This window comes from Lissotriton vulgaris, chromosome 5 (assembly GCF_964263255.1).
Source record: "Lissotriton vulgaris chromosome 5, aLisVul1.2, whole genome shotgun sequence".
Taxonomy (NCBI): Eukaryota; Metazoa; Chordata; class Amphibia; order Caudata; family Salamandridae; genus Lissotriton; species Lissotriton vulgaris.
The window spans coordinates 526,800,501-526,817,593 of record NC_141693.1 but is presented as its reverse complement, the minus strand read 5'-3'; positions in this window follow the sequence as shown (position 1 = coordinate 526,817,593).

Genomic DNA, 17,093 nt, shown 5'->3' with positions numbered 1-17,093 from the left:
GAGCAGTGTAGTTCCAGTGTGAACAAGCTCGTTTGCAGTAATTAACTGCCCAAAACTTGAATTAAGAACTCACTGAGCCACAGCAAGGGTCCAGGACTTAAGGTACACCTCTTGGGGGTCAGGAACTCATTGAAAGTGGGTCCAGGATCTGTGGGCAGCCTGTTATACCCCTGAGGCTTAGACCAGGAGGCAAGCAGACTAGCCCTTCAAGCAGTGGCTGCTCCTCGAGGGAGTGCTGTGGGGCGGTGGGTGGGAAGGGGCAGGGTGGGGGGGTAGTAAACTCCGAATGTGGCAGAACGGAGTTGAGTAAATAAATAAATAAAACGAATTACATTGCGTGCTGCATCGCCGATTTGGCGCAGTAGTGAGTGCAATGTAATTTTGTTTTATTTCATTATTTATATACACAACTCCGTTCGCCGCATTCCAGAGTTTACTAACCCCCACCCTGCCCCTCCCCCACCCCACCCCATTGCCCGCAGCACTCCCTCGATGAGCCACCACTGCCTTCGAGTTACTCTGGGGTCCTGGGTTCAAGAGGGGTTCTAGGTCCAGTTCTTCATCTCCAGACAAGAGGGCAGCAGATCAGCACAGCAAGGCAATAGCTCCTTCTGAGTGGCAGTCCTTGTAGCAGCACAGCAGTCCTTCATCCTAGCAGAGTATCCACATGCCCAGCAGTGTACTGAAGTGGTGGTGTCTGAGGTCGTTCTTTTATACACTGATGCCCTGGTTTTGGAAGGTGGGAGAAGCTTCTAGACAATGGCTTTGAAATGATCAAATTACCTGCCACCCCTGCCTTTATTCCAAGCTGGCTGAAGTAACAATGCAGGGTCATTAAGTCCTTTGTGTGAAAAAGTCACAGCCTATTCAGGTGTAAGTGAGGTTGGGCCCAGCTCGTCCCTCCCATCCTGCCATTCATGGCCTATCCAGTCACATCTAAGCTCCATGGTGTGTGGCTGTCTAGGAAGAATACACAAAGCTGAACCTCAACCATTCTGGTGACCAGAGACATGCTGCACGGAACAAATGGGTAAGGCAAGAAAATGCCAACTTACTAAAAGTATTCATTATAGGAAATGGGATACACACCTATTTTTGAAAAGTAATCAATGTTTGTCCAATATTCTTCCAAGAGTGCGTGCACACTGGGTAATGCCCTGCCCAAATGGCACTCAGATTTACAGCAACATAATATGGGGCGTCTTTTAGCACCTTTCCAGTCGCATAGCTTAATTGCGCCAATGCTGCCCTTGCTTACATGTTTATTCATTTTATGCATATTTTCCATGTACTCCATGCTTGTAATTCCACTTTTTTGAAAACTCAATTCCTATTTGCTTCACATGCAGAATATCATGCTATTTCCGTAGCTTCCCATGCTCGAGTTGTGCCCCTCCGGACCTCTTACAAGAACACGAAATAATGCATAGTTCGTCCAAGGCAGTTTTTATTTAAAAAACCCAATGCATTTCGGGTTACCACAGCCCTTCTTCAGGGGTCACTGTAAATAACAAAAAACATTTACAATTACCATATTATACATAACTAAACATCTTACATCTTCATTCCTAACAGTTAAATATCGGGTTGGCCTAAATGCCGTATTGTGCAATTCAACTACCCTGTATTTCTCCCATTGAAAGTTTCTCCATAAGCAGTTCTGATGTTAGCGCGCCATTCACCAAACAAACCACTTTCACTTCAAACTAAACCCAGTTCTTTCCCACCTTCACCCTCCTGTTACCTCTACTTCCTCCACCAGACTTTTTATTCATCAGTATTAGTGTCTCCCCGCTACTTTGTTTAACGTCTCTATCATTCATACCCTCGTCTCACCACTACTTGTTCTATCCCTCTGCTGCTTTTCAATCCTCACAAACTCACCACTCTCTCAATAACCCATACCAATATCTGACGATCGCTACATTTATACAATTTTCCTTCCGACATCCCACAAACAACTGCACTTATTTGTGCAACTTCCCAAATACCCTAACTCTCACTCTGCACACATCCCCTTTCACCATATGCAGCCTTACACAAACTAACACTTGTTTTCTGCATGTACTTTTACATTTAACTGACTATTCTGTACAACATTCACTCCTCAGCCATCTCTGTCATCATAGAACGCGGCGTACCTGCCACAACAGTTGAAACCGCTCCATCCCCATATTGTTTCTGAATAAGTGGTTCGAACTTGCGTTCTCCCTCCACCTTTAAACCAGTTGCATTCACCCAAGTCCCTCCCTCCCAACTTACTAAAAGTGGCATTTTCAGAATTGTAATTTAAAATCCAACATCAACATAAGTTAGGAATTTAAATTAGGATTCCAGAGACAACAAAAATGAACAAGTTATCTCTTTTCACCTGGAAATTACAACTCTGGTGTTATCCTATGGAAGAGATAGACCTTGCAGTAGCGAAAAACAAATGTTAGAGTTTTTCACTGCCAGAGCATTTAAAGCTTAAAAGTATGTTTCAAATACACTGTACCCTGCCCTCTGGGTTGTCCAGGACCTACCCTGGTTTATATGTGTAAAAGGGAAGGTTTGGGCATGGCAAAAGGTTTAATTCTACACACAAAGAGGAAAAGGAGGAAGCAAATGACAACTTCTCATAGAAAAACGCAAGGTTTCTTTAAAATGCCCCCACCCACAAATAGTGGCATGCTTCAAAATTGGGCATTTTACAACATCCTTGCACAGACTAATGACTTGGATGGAGAAAATGGTAATGGGGAAGAAAATACACACAAATAAAAAGATGCACAATGCCAAAAAAGACCTAATTAAAACTACCTCAGGGACGTACCAGTTCCTCTTTAATATTGGGTACCTCAGATTGGATTAAAATGAATAACACTGATGAAACTGGGATATTAGTGCCCCTTCATCCCAACTATCTGCTAACTCATCGATATGTTTTGGCCAGTATTCATCACCCTACTAGGCCATTCGACCTTCGTCAGGACTAAGATCCCACACTTACATTAATCCTTTTTATTAGATCATTATTAAGTGGGTGGAGGTACATTTTCCAATATGCGGTGACCTTACTTGTCACTCCTTTGTAACCACACTCAAGTTGTTCTAAAATGAAAAAAATACCAATAAAACCATTTTCATATTTCCAAATGAGGGTGTGATAATCAAATAAACAAGGCATCAGGACCACATATTCTCTTGTTAAAACTTTTTATCTTGATAATACCCATTACATAGCCCATTAAAAATTGCCTTTAAATCCAAGTTGGTAAAATGCTGAATTCCACTTACGGCTTCCAGGATGTCTTTAGTTAAAGGTAATAGGTAACAATCATTTATGGTGATTTCGTTCAAGCTTCTGTTATCAATACATGGTCTCAATCCACTGTCTTTCCTGGTGACAAATAATAAGGGCACAACAGATGGTAAAGTTGAAGGCATAATATTAGTCCTTGTTCAAAACGTTCTTATAAGTACTGTTGTAGCACTTTTCACTCTCTTTTATACAGTGAGTACATTCGTCCATAAGGAATTTCAATCCTAGGCTTCAGGTTAACTGCGCAATTGCAAAAACAATGGGGTAGCAGTTGTTTTTTCACAGGCGGAATGAATAGATCAGAACACTCCTTCTAAAGTGCAGGAATACAAGCTAACAACATCATAAGTGGCATTCCTTTAGATATAATTCTTCCTCCTTCTTCGGTGAAGTGTACTTCAAGCAAAAACGGTTTCAGCGCTCTGTGGTGTGAGAATGGCATGTAAGTGTTTGTGTTGTCTATGTCTGGATGTGATTGTGGAGATTGGCAGTATGAAGTACTGGGTGAGGCTTGTGATTATATCTTACCTTCAGGGTTTCAATTGTACAGGTCCTACAAGGCTCAAACAGGCAAGGACAGTTTATTTGCCCTCATTTTACTAGGCCCGAGTTGTAGGTTGCCCTGAGGAGTTAATAGATGTAGGGAGAAGGCAAGAAGTAATCACACTTCCTGTGCCAATTGATGCTGGGAAAGGCAGTGATGTTACTTCTTGTGGGGATGGAGAATGGGACCTGATGTCCACTTCCTGGCCTATACTTTTAAAGACTGTTTTGGTCAGAAGTCAGTGATTTTGTAGGAGAGTAGGATCTGCTTCCTATGGTTACCCCCACTTTTTGCTGTTGTTCACTGGTTTATCGACTTTAGTCTGGCTGTGACCCCTTACTTAGATATAGTATACCTATATCTGCCTATATATATATAGACACATATAAACCTATAAGTCACTCCTATGGCAGGCCTTGACAATACTGAAGGCAGAGTGCTTGGTTTTGTGTGAGAGGGTGCCCTAGCATGAGCTGAGCCCCTTTGCAGTTTTCAGAATCACTTCCTTATGGCTGTTCTATGACATAGCCATACTATATACTCTTAAGTGCATTATAATCCTCGCCGTTAATGCTAACTTTGGAATGGCTTTATCAAAACATGTCCTTTTTAGTGTCACACGCTTCAGAATCCTATCCCCCCACCAGTTCTGGCGGCAGGGGTAGAATTCCACCCTTCTAGAGGGAGAAGACATGTACACACTTACTTACCCGGTAAATGTTTAAAAAAGCCTCAGCATTACAATATGGATGCTGCTGCCACAGACACAAGTCTTACCTCCTGCTGCTGGATGAAACTCCAGTAGGGGAGGCCTGGACAATAGGTTTCCTGTCCAGGGAGGTGCCAGCACCTCCCCAGGCAGGCTCTAGTGTATTGGGGCAGTGTGGGTTGCATTCAGTGATTGCTTTTCAGACACTGCCTGGGGCACACAAGATGTCCAATCCATTTCCCAGTTCAAACCGGTTGCTGGGGCACACAGAGCCCCAGCTCTGGTGCGAAACTACACAAAGGGGAAGGGGTGTAATCACCCCCTCCACAGATCCTCCCATAGGTGGGACCCTAGATTTAGTCCAACCCCTAAACTTGGTATAATTATAGAAACCCAGTCCCTAGGACTTTAGATTACCCTGGACGACAGTCTGATACAGAAATCTTGGACCTTCGACATTCCATATTGACTGGAAGACGGAAGAAATCTCCCTTGCGGTCAAAGAGTGACTCCCCTGTTCAAACATTAACCAAAGAAGCATCTTGTCAGTCTGCATTTTCAAGGCTCCCGATGGATCCCGAAGAATCTCTCAGGCTGCAAATCAAAGCTGAGACCTGTAACAATCACGAGAGACAAGGGACTGGAACTCCTGGACATCCTGCACATTTGCTAGTGCATCAACTTCCTAAGATTGTGGGCCTACACTCCACGAGTGTTTCGTGGGGCCGCTTTTAGCATTTCAGCTCAAGGCGCCTTTGTGATCCCTAATATGTCAACTGGTGGGTCCCCAGGAAGGACAATCCTTTGTTTCTTTGGCTTTCCTGGTTGGTCCAGATGTGCCCTGACTTTCCTCCAAAGGGTGAGTCCCTCAGACATTGCTGGTCTGCACCAAAGCCAATCTTGGCATCTTGCATGGGTTACTGTTGCCAATTCTTGTTGGATCCAATCTGGATACTGATGCTGCAGCACTGGACATCCAACATGGGACAGCTCAAAAACAGCACCTGGTTGTCATCGACACCTCCTGGACCTCGTGGTTGAAGAGTCAAGTTACACCAACCTCACTTGAAACACCTGAAATCGGCTGGCATCTTCTTGTCGCCATCCTGGTCACTGGCTAGTGACCCAGACTCAGTTGCCTCTGCTTTCAGGTTCTTCAGATATCCGATGCACCCTTGGATTCATCCGGACACTGTTTACCTGGACGCCTGCAGCACTTCTTTGCAGCTCTCCATTGGAATAGACGACGAAACCCGACAAGAAAAGACACCTATGCACCCGGCTTCCCTGGGTGAGGTAACACAAGTACTTTGGTGCTCCCATGGTTCTTGACTCTCGAAGTGTCCAGTACTAAAAGGGTTTTACCGTAGTCCAGTCCTAACTGTCTTTATTCTTTTAAATTGTAACTCTAGCTTTCTCCATAAAAGTCAATGGTGATTCGCGGATGTGTTTAGACACTGCACGCGTCCTCCGTAAGTCTCCTGCATCCCTACCTTGGGTGGTTCCTGGTTGCCCCAGCGGTTCTACAAGCTCTTGGTCTGGTCTCTGTGTTGAGAGAGGGAAGTATACCACTTTGTTAGTATATGGTATGTGAGGCCCCTGGGACAAACTTATAATATGCTAATTTACTGTGTACTATTTAAGTTCTTCTATTGTACTTTTGCCTCTAGCCTCATAAAGAGATTAGAGGGGTTGTGTTTAGAATAAATACATATATTTTATACATATACCTGGTATGGTGCTCTTTCATTTGTTCATACAAGAGATTATAGACTGGTAAAACAAGCTGCTTTCCATTCCTTCAAGACTTAGCCTGAAGGCTGCTCTCCACAGCTATCTATCTATCTATCTATCTATCTATCTATCTATCTATCTATCTATCTATCTATCTATCTATCTATCTATCTATCTATCTATCTATCTATCTATCTATCTATCTATCTATCTATCTATCTATCTATCTATCTATCTATCTATCTAACTATCTACCAAGGCCCTGCCCTCTATCCCACACAGCACACAGCTGAAGCCTTCACAAGGTGTGGGTTTGGCAAATTTAGGAAATCAAATAGAACTTTGTGTTAAAAAACCATAGAAGTTCACTGAAAAACACAAAAGTCAAAGCAACGTTATAGTTATGTATGGAAATAACATATTACTTAGTATTATAAAAAACACCTTAGAAACTTTAAATTCCTTAGAAATTGACTGAAAAAACAAAGATTAACATAAAGGTATATGGAGGTGAATAGGTCAATTTAAAAAATCTACTTGAACCGAAAAAAAAACACTGAAATTCACCAGATATAGTAATTAGAAATAATTATCCCTAAAGCGAATTTAACAGTAATTTAGCCTATGGTTTTTTCAGTGAAAAAACATATATATATAAGTTGCAAGAAGGGAGGATAACACTCACAAGCAGTTTATTTTTGGGTGCACTTTGTTTCGCAAAAATAATTTCTTGCATCTCCATATACAACAAACATACCTCGCTCCACAAACCTTGCATTCTATGTATCCCACTCGATCTGACTGCTGGCCACGCTGTAGGGTCACAACAGCAGGTTTTATCCCTATGGTATAGTCATACTTTTCCTTGTCCCTGTTCTGGCAGGACATTATGCACAATCTGAATGGAGCTTTGGGTTGGACTGTGCCATTGGCGATCTCTCAGGTGCTCCCAGGACTGCTTCCTTCTCCAGTTGAAAAAAAACTAAGCAGGAAATTTGTTCTCCTCAGCTTGGTTTTGGCAAAACATCACAGAGCGATAAGTTGGCTTAGCCCGGCTCCCCCTAACTGTTTGGTTTGGTTGAGAGATGTCTCTGAATGGGCAGCATTTGACATGTAACCGGCAACAAGTGCGCAAAGATAACATGCTTGAAGATGACTTGAGAGCTTTGTTATCCGTGTTGCATGATTTGAAGGTGTCACAGTATCAGACTGCTACTGAAAGTAGGCTAACCTAAGGTACCACATACAATCCCACATGGTGATGAATACTAGGAACACTCTGGTTGACAGTGTGTTCTGCAACGAATACCCATACCCTTTTTTATCATGATATTATGTGATATGGAATACAGGGTTTAGCACAAGAGTGAGGGGGGATTGTTTGGTAGCAGTTTTTACTCTTGTATTTTAGGGGTTGTGCTATGAACAATTGTCCATCACACATCACTAATGATGTTCAGCTACGACTATTACTGATGTTATCCTGTGATCCTGCTTATTTAGTACTAGCAAAGTAGGGTCTATAAACTGTGTTGCATGTCTGATTATTTTCACTCTGTTTCATTCCAATGTGCAGACTGTATTGCACTTGAAGTCTCTGCTTACTTTTATGTTTATACTACCTGAGCTGTAGATTCTAACACTGTGTGTTCAACTGAGACTCCTAGGTTTTACTGATTGTACCATTTGCCTAAATAATCAATATAGTTGATTAACAACAACAAAAATAATAACTTCATGGAGTTTGGTCAATAGGCCTTGATCCTGGTAGATGGCCTCTTTGTTGTGACAAAATATAGTGTATTATGTGACAAATCATGTGACAACAACCACCAAAAACAAAACTTTCATTGTGCGATTTTCCTTGTATACCAATGTATCCACACGACTATGCCTCACATAATACTCAGAATAATTATATGTACTGTATGACTCCAGGTCAAAATGTCATTATTATATTTGCAATCACAATGCAATGTTTATATGCGTACCATCATAAAAATGCCATTTAAGCACATTGTAAATTTGCGAGGGCCTACCACAATTTGATAATTTAGACTCACACCAGTCTCTATCTAAAAAATTCACTGCTCCGTTTATAAAAGAGTAAAAAGTGTGGGAGCTTACACACATCCCTGTCTAACACTGCTTTCGGACAGGAAAAACTTCTGTAACTTGATTGAGCTCCCCCCATCTGACCTGTGCTGTGTTTGATTAATGTAACCTGATGAAAATATCTAAAAGATTACCCTGCAAACCCATCTCTTTTAAAACTCTCCAGAGGCTGGCACGGGGAACAAGATCAAGTACAGACTGCAAGTCAACGAAGGCCATGTGAAGCTTCCCTCCCTTAACAGCAAATGTATAGTAGGCGAAAAGCCTGGTCCAGAGTACTAATTTTGGCACAAAAATCTGCCCAGTAGTCTCTCAGGATTCGGGATTCTAAGATCCACTCCTGGATCCTGCCTAATATCTGTTTACAGAAGATTTTCCGGAGTGAATCAATAAAGCTAATAGGCCTGTAGCTGTCCGGCTTTGCTCTATCTCCTTTCTTGTAGATGGGAACTTCTTCAGTGGTTTTCCATGAAGAGGCAATGGCAGCGCCAGACATAATAGAGTTAGTAAACAGGCTAATGTAGGACCCCCATAGAGTTATATCCTCTCTGTACAAGTCATTGGGGATTCAATGGGGGCCAGGAGCACGTGCAGGGACACAAGAGCGGATTGTGGCTTGGGGGTAGTAGACTCTCCATGAAGAGCTTTGCTCATAGCTAAGTCTGTACATATTAGGGGTTTGACCACCTAATTGGACTTGGGTGTTTGGGGGAAGTGGGCTCTCAGTGAAGAGTTTTCGAGAGGGGGAAGGCTGTGTGTAGAGGAGCTTAGGCAGGTAATGGGGCTTGAGTATTTGGATGTAGTGGACTCTGAAAAAATGTGCACTTCCAAGGATGTGCATAGTAGGGGCTTGACCACCTAATTGGGCTTGTGTATCTAGGAGGAGTGGGCAACAGTGTAATTATTTGATATAATCACCTAGGTTTATGCAAGTTATGCTTTACATGATTCTAGTTAGTACTTAGTTACATATTTCTAAGGCTAATATGGTTTGTAAACTAAATTGAACAGCAGTATGGTGGATGATGTATTCAGTGATGTGAAAAGACGCGTCCTTAATTATGCCATTTGAGATGTCCTCATTAATGTCATCAGTGATGTCATTGAACCTCTCATCACTGGTGTAATATGTGAGGTCATAAGCAGTGCATACAGGGCACAAGTTATAGCTTGCTCAGTAAACTGTAACATGAATTTCAGTGTTTTTTTGAGTTTATAGAAAGAATTTTTAATTGACATTTTTACCTCATTATGGGCCATATGTATGTAGGTACCGATTTGCGATTCTGAAATAGCGATTTTTAAGAAATCGCTATTACAGAATCGCAAATTGGCATGTATGTACAAATTAGCTTTTTTTTGCGAATTCTTAGTATTCCTTTATTGAGATTAGCAAATTGCGAATCGCAATTAAGGAATACTTTCCCATTCATTCCTATGGACCAGGAGGACACCCTGTTGCACCCTTAAAATATGCATGGGTGCACATGTGGCGCACATACATGCCCTAAGGGCATGTATGTGCTTCACATGGCACTTTGAAAAATGCTGAAATGTGCATTTTTCAAGGAAATCGCAACTTACCACCAACGAGAAGTTGGTGGTAATTCGCGATTCCTTAAGGGCATTTTGGATTTTTTTTTGGCTTCATACATTGCATTTAAGGAATCGCAAATTTTGCGATTCCTTAAATGCAATTGCAAAATAAGGAATCGCAAATTTTGCGATTCCTTATTTTGGACCAGATTTTACTTCATACATTTTTAATTTTGCTAATTCGCATTCGCAAAGGCGAATTTTGGCCTTTGCGAATGTGAATTCGCTTCATACATATGGCCCTATAACATCACTTTAACCTTTATTTTTTTTTGTGAATTTCTAGAGCTTTTTTTAAATGTTAAGTAAAAAATACTACTAACATACCTAACCCAACACGGTAGGTCCTTTATATGTAAGGAAGCTTGATTATGTGGAGGGAGTGAGCTCCGTCTGAAGAGCTGCACAGAGAGTGGAGCCTCTCTGTAGTAGTGGTTTGGCCACCTAATTGGGCTTAGGGGTCTGGAGCGAGTGGGCTCTGCATCAAGAGCTGCACATAGAGAGTAGGCTCTGCACAGTGGAGGCTTAGCTACTTAATGGGTGTTTGGTCTCTAGAGGGAGTGGACTCTACACACAATCTATGCACTCAGTGCTGACAGTGTTTAGTAGGAGCTTGCCCAGCTAATAGCTGTTGCACATCTGCAAGGAGTGAGCACTATGGTCTACCTTTGTATTGTAGGGGCTTTCCACAAAATGGGGCATAGGTCACTGGAGAGAGTGGAGTCTGCACATAACATACTCACTCAGTGGTGATTGTATGAAATAGGGTCTTGCTCACCTAATAGTGCTTGCGCGTCTGGAGGGAATAGGCTCCACGCACACTCTGCACACTAAGCATAGACTGTGCATAGTAGGAGCTTGCCCACCTAACGGGCATTGGTCTCTGGAGAGAGTAGGTTCCACACACACTCTGAGTATGCAGTGCTGACTATGCATAGTAGAGGCGTGGCCACCTAATAGTGCTTTTGTGTTTGGATGAAGTGAGCTTTAGGAACAGCGTGCATAATGAGTGCAGACAGTTCATAGTAGGGGCTTGCCCATTTAATGGGGCTTAGGTGTCTAGGGAAAGTGGGCTCTATGCACAGTCTGTGCACCGAGGGCTTATTGTGTATAGTGGGGGCTTGTCCCCATCATGGGGCTTCATAGTGTATTAGTAATGAACTCCTCTTAATAAGCTTTGCACAGCCCGAAGGCTATAATTAAAAATAAATTTGGGGGGTTGTTTCCCAATCCTGTGGGACTTCTGACTGACCGAGACAGCATTGAATTTTTTTTTACAATTCTGGCCCTATGGTGGGTTTCTTAGGGATCCCCCACAAGAACTAGGGCATGCGGGTATATCTGCCTTCACACATGATGTCCTTTTTTAAAAACAAATATTCACTTCTGTAATGTCCACCGCAACATTTTTCTCAATGAGGCTGCTACCAATCAGCTCCTTAGGTCCTGCAGGACTCCCACGGTGCCAGCAAATCAGATTAATTTTTTTGTCATTATTCCTCAAAATCCTGCCCCCACGGTTATCCACACATTTTGAATGTTAATTTATCAAAAACATTTAAACCAAATGACAAAAACACAGTTTCTGGATGAAGATCTAGCTTTCTGTAAAATGTGGTGTTATTCTGTTGAGCCATTTTTGTTTGCTGTAGCTTTATCTAAATTGCATGGTGAAAACATGTTTGAGACCCACCCTTTTTCTCAGCTCCCGCTTGACATATCACCCCAAAACTTTCCATGAAGTAGCTGAGGTGGAATAGCTTTTAGTTTTGGAAGGTTTGTTGAAGATATGTCAAATGATGCCAAAGTTTTAGTTTTTTTTAATTATTGTTTCCAGAGATTACGAAGTCATGAGGAAGAAAAAACCAAACAATAGAAAAAAAACACAGTGTTATAGCTATTATAACATTGGCACTGACTTTGAATTTCCTGCTGTGAGGATTAGATATGCTATCAAAGATAAAGAAAAAGGAGGTAAGAAAGAAATTCCGCAAGTAATCTGTTTTCTTTTGTCATTTATCTGTCGTATTCTTTGTGTTACTCTGTTTAAGTGTGTTCGCTTATATCATTACAATCTCCAGCTTGAGTTGGTGTCATGCATTATCATGTACGACCTCAAATTCTTTGCTCCCTTTCCAAGGGGGCACCACTAATTGGCATAGTGTAATACTGTAGTTGGTGCTTGGCTTGCCTATGCATTGCCCATGTCATTAGGCAATTACACCCTGCTTAGTTGGGGGTTCAAGCATGTCCTGGTTACTTAAGTAATATCAAAGTGGGTTACATATATCCATATATCTTTGGACCTATTTGCCGGTGGGATGGGGGTTTAGTGTGTGCCAAGTTGTTCAACCGCAAGTTAGTTGTTGGGGCTGGGTTGCCACTGCAAAGAGTGCCAAAGTTATTAGAAAAATATAAAATGCTCTTGCTATGGAAATTCGGATCTTACTTAAATACACAGCGGTGATAAAACACACATAAGCAAGTGCTACTTCTGGAACCGTGTACCCTTGGGGAATGGTGCGTGAGCCGGCGGAACAAGCCGGCAAGTAGACTTTTTTTTCATATATATCGTAAAATGCACTTTCTGGACAGGATATAGATGCTTTCAAAAATCCATTTATTCGTCTGTGTATTATATGCTTTGGCTGCTGTGCAGCTTTGATCATATATATATATATACAGAGGACATGCACAATTTTCTGTAGGAATAGTGATCCAGCTTACACACTCTGTATCCAGTATATGTAGCAGATCTCATGGTTCAGCAGTTATGTCACCTCAGCTAAGAATGTTGAATCATATATGTCTTGAATTGTATGAAATTCACAACAATGCACCTGTTTTAGGTGATCTGCAGTCCGATTTCTGTTTTTGAACTGGCTGTCCAGGCTTCTGAGCAGGGCAGTCTTTTAAATAATCATTGGTTAAAATTTCTTTAGGTGGTTCATTTGCACTGTGAATTTACTTGAGCACTTTTTTCACGTTTTGTATATACAACAAAAAATTTTTTTTTGTAAATAGTCCTCAATATTTATGTAATATAAAGTTTATAATGTATAAATTTTAAATAAGTATATAGGACTGTAGCTCAAAATCATGGTTTTACACTGAGGTGCTTTTTGGTGACATATCTTCTTTTTTTCACAAAGTTCTGCTAAGCTCTGTATCAATTTTTAACGGTACTGTGATTAATTTCAACGTTAAAACCTTTTTATAATGCTCTATGTAAATATTTTGCGAATGTTCTAGTTTTGATTGCAAACTGATTGAGAGTTGAACTATGCATTTAAGCATATCACTTCAACAATCTTGTTAGCAACATTGCACCAATTGCATTTATGCAGTTAAGAGAAAGTCTAATCTTCAGGTATTTGTACAATAATATATATGAATTGTCAGTCATCTTGACAAAAATTTATATTAGGCATTATTTTATGGAACGTGTTTTAAGTTGTTCTATGCCAATATATATCACATTGCTAAACTTGTACTGTGGCTTTAAATTGTTCAAACCTAGCTGTAGGCTGAACCATGTGATGCACGTGTGGTAGATGAGGCCCATAGGTTGGGTCAGAACTGCATACATAAAAGAAATCTCCGAACAAGAATGTGGTGTGTGAACAAGAGTACGCTAGTACTCGAAACGTTACATTTTTGAAAGGCATTTGAATAAATAACAACTTGCCCGGATAACGTGGGGTCTGCCTCTTCTTTCGCCGCCTGTGTGTGGAGGTTTGAAGATTACGTGAATATATATATATATATATATATATATATATATATATATATATATTACCTACTGGCGGTCGCCAGTAGGTATATATAGTTAGGATTTTTTCTCTATGGGACTTTTGAAAATTCTATGTCTAATAACTTTGGCCTTTGTGGACGGAATCGGCTGAAATTTTCAGGAAAATGGCACATTTTGTTTCTGAGCAGCCCTTGAAAATTTTGGGGGGTTTCGTCAAGGGGGGGGCCGAGAAAAAAGGGGGGTCCCAAAACGAGTTTTTCCCATTCATTTTTCCATAGGGCGTTTGGCCTCACTTTTAGCTCGAACGGCTGAATGGATTTGCACGAAACTTGGCAAAATTGTAGGGACTGTTAGCCCAATGTGCCTTTGCTATGTCTCAATATATGTGCTCCAGTGGATTTTGAGAAATTAACGTTTTAAAAAACAGATATATCTGTGACAGCGTCCCGGGTAGCGCTCCGGTTCGCGAACTTTTCGCGTAACGGAACTTTGCGAAGCGAAGCTGATTGGCTCTCCGGTGTCTGTCAACATTCTAAACAGTCCGGAACGGCCGCCATCTTGTCTCGAGAGACAAGAGGAGGAGAAAAACGAAGGGGGAATTTAATGAAAGGGGGCAAGGTAGACCCTTCTTGACCACCTAGGAATGATGTTGGGGTTAATAAAGGGTCCCGTGGGGCAAATAAAAAAAAATTGATTTTTTGCGGTAGAAGCGCTTTCCGGTTCGCGAACCAGGTAGCGAACCGGGTCGCGAAACGGGAATTCGCCATTTTGTGTTTCATTTTAATTAAATTACAAGATGGAGGAAAAACAATGTGAGAAATGGGTATAAGGGGGTACGGGAGACGTATCCTGACCCCCTATGTTTTCTGAGGGTGGCTGAGGATGCTCATATATGTTGATACATGTCTTCCAGCGGCTGCGCGTGAGCGTTTTTTTTTTTTTTTTGCTGCGTGTCGTCTGTTAACGTTCGATTCGAAGGAAATCAGGAAGTGTTGACCGCCATTTTGACACTGCGAGTAAATGTATTGTTAAAAATAATTGTTATAAATTAATTCGTATTGATAAACATTGTCTGGGCCATCTTGCCTTTTTTCCAATGCCACACTTTTGTCGTGCACGGCAGCCATTTTAGATGCCTTGACCAGACCCACTCTCTGCACGCCGCCGATCCTCAGCATGGCTCCCCACCCTCGCAAGCATCTCCCCCACGCACTGGTCACCCCCGCTCTCTCTCACATGCATGGGCCATAAACCTCCCCCCATCTGCGCTGCTCTTCCCTGAGAATCACACCCTGTGCCCGCCCGACACCTCCCTTTCACCCTATTCACTACCGCACCCTCTGACACTCCTCTTCCTCTGTGTCTGATTGTCCAGGCCGGTCCCAGGCTATCACCTAGCCCTGTGGATGTAGTTTATGGCCCCAACTGTAAAGAATCACCCCTCTTCAAAGGAGTTACAGTAGATCAAGGCCCCCACCCCATGAGATCCGTCACACCACACGCGTTCCTACTATCTGATAACGATCCTGTATTGTGATTGGGGAGGGGATTCTCACTGTGAGGGTGTGTGGGACCGAGCCTGAAGTGGAAGATTCCAGGGATGCCTTTTTGTACATCAAAGTCTTCACAATTATGTGTCACATTAAAAATATATAGCACTCCAACAAAGTAGTAGGATTATAACACTTTAATAACTTATAAATATACACAACGCTCCAACAAAGTAAACACGTTAAAAAATTTTTTTTTAAACAAAGCAACAATGGGCTGCTGTGAGGTGGCGTCAGTAGCGGTCCGTTGTGCGAATAGGCCGAAGGCAGCACAACGCGCTGAGATCCGGACGGTACCCAGGTGATGTCCAGTAAGTTGCCGCACTGGTCTTGGCATCCTACAATGCTGCGCCGAAAAACGGCGTGGGGCGCCCCGGGGGGGGGGGGAGGCAGCGCGAACGGGCCTCCCCGGGTGGAGGCTCCTCTGCTGCAGTGGGGCCCCCCTTTACCGTTTCAGTTGCCATTCAGCGGTTTACCGCCCGCTTTTGCTGCACTGTGCCTCATCCGCCATTCAGCTGTTTACCGCCCGCTCTTGCGGCTACAGCGTCTCGCCCACCATCCAGTTGAGTTGCGCCCGCTCTTGCGGCTACAGCGTCTCGCCCACCATCCAGTTGAATTGCGCCCACTCTTGCGGTGCAGCGATAGGCGGCTGCCCAGGACTCTTAAAATGGCGGCCGGCTTTTTGGATTTGGGCCTGGTCCACTAAAATGGCCCTGGGACACATTTGAACTCGGACATTTGCCTGCTAGTGCTTGGGCCCCATTCTCGAAAGCGTCCCCTCAGCCTTGAAGATTCTACAAAAGTTATCGGGGCCCCCAACTCCCGCAGGCTTCCGGTGGGGAGCGGCTGCCATGATTGCTTGCGGAATGGCCACGACGGAGCTACGAGATGGTGGTGCTCTAATGCTGATGCCAGCTTCAGTCTGAAACATCCAGAAACACTGTAGACTATCAATTCGATGACTTCCGGTGGAGCCCCAACGTGACCCGGTAGGGAAGAACTTGCCCTCTCCTCTTTTGACTGATGATTCTTGTTGCCTGTCCCCTCTGTTGTCATCTAACGGAACCTTTTTGGATTGCCGAGTGAGAAAAAAAAAGGTGGGGCTTTCATCGTTTGGGAAAAAAATGTTTCAATCCAATGAAAAGTGTTATTTTTAGGTCATATGATCAAGCATTTCATCATTAGGAAACCAAAAGTAAAATGAACCAATGAAAAGTTTTATAAACAAGTCACATGACCTGTTATGCGGCTGTGGGCTATAAAAAGCCTACAAAATCCGTTGGCCTGTGAGGCGGCATCAGTAGTGGACCGATGTGCGAATAGGCCGAAGGCAGCACAACGCGCCGAGATCCGGATGGCACCGATGTGGTGTCCAGCAAGTTGCCGCACTGGTGTGGCCATCCTACAATGCTGCGCCGAAAGACGGCGTGGGGTGCCCAGGGGGGGGAGGCGGCGCGAACTGGCCTCTCCCGCCTCCCCAGGTGGAGGCACCTCATCTGCAGTGTGGCACCCCTTACCGTTTCACTCGCCGTCCAGCAGAGTTGTGCCCGCACTTGCTGCTACAGTAGGCCGAAGGCAGCACAACGCTCCGAGATCTGGATGGCACCGAGGTGGTGTCCAGCAAGTTTCACTGGTGTGGCCATCCTACAATGCTGTGCCGAAAGACGGCGTGGGGTGCCCGGGGGGGGGAGGCGGCGCAAACGGGCCTCTCCCGCCTCCCCAGGTGGAGGCACCTCATCTGCAGTGGGGCGCCTCTTAGCATTTCACTCGCCTTCCAGCTGAGTTCC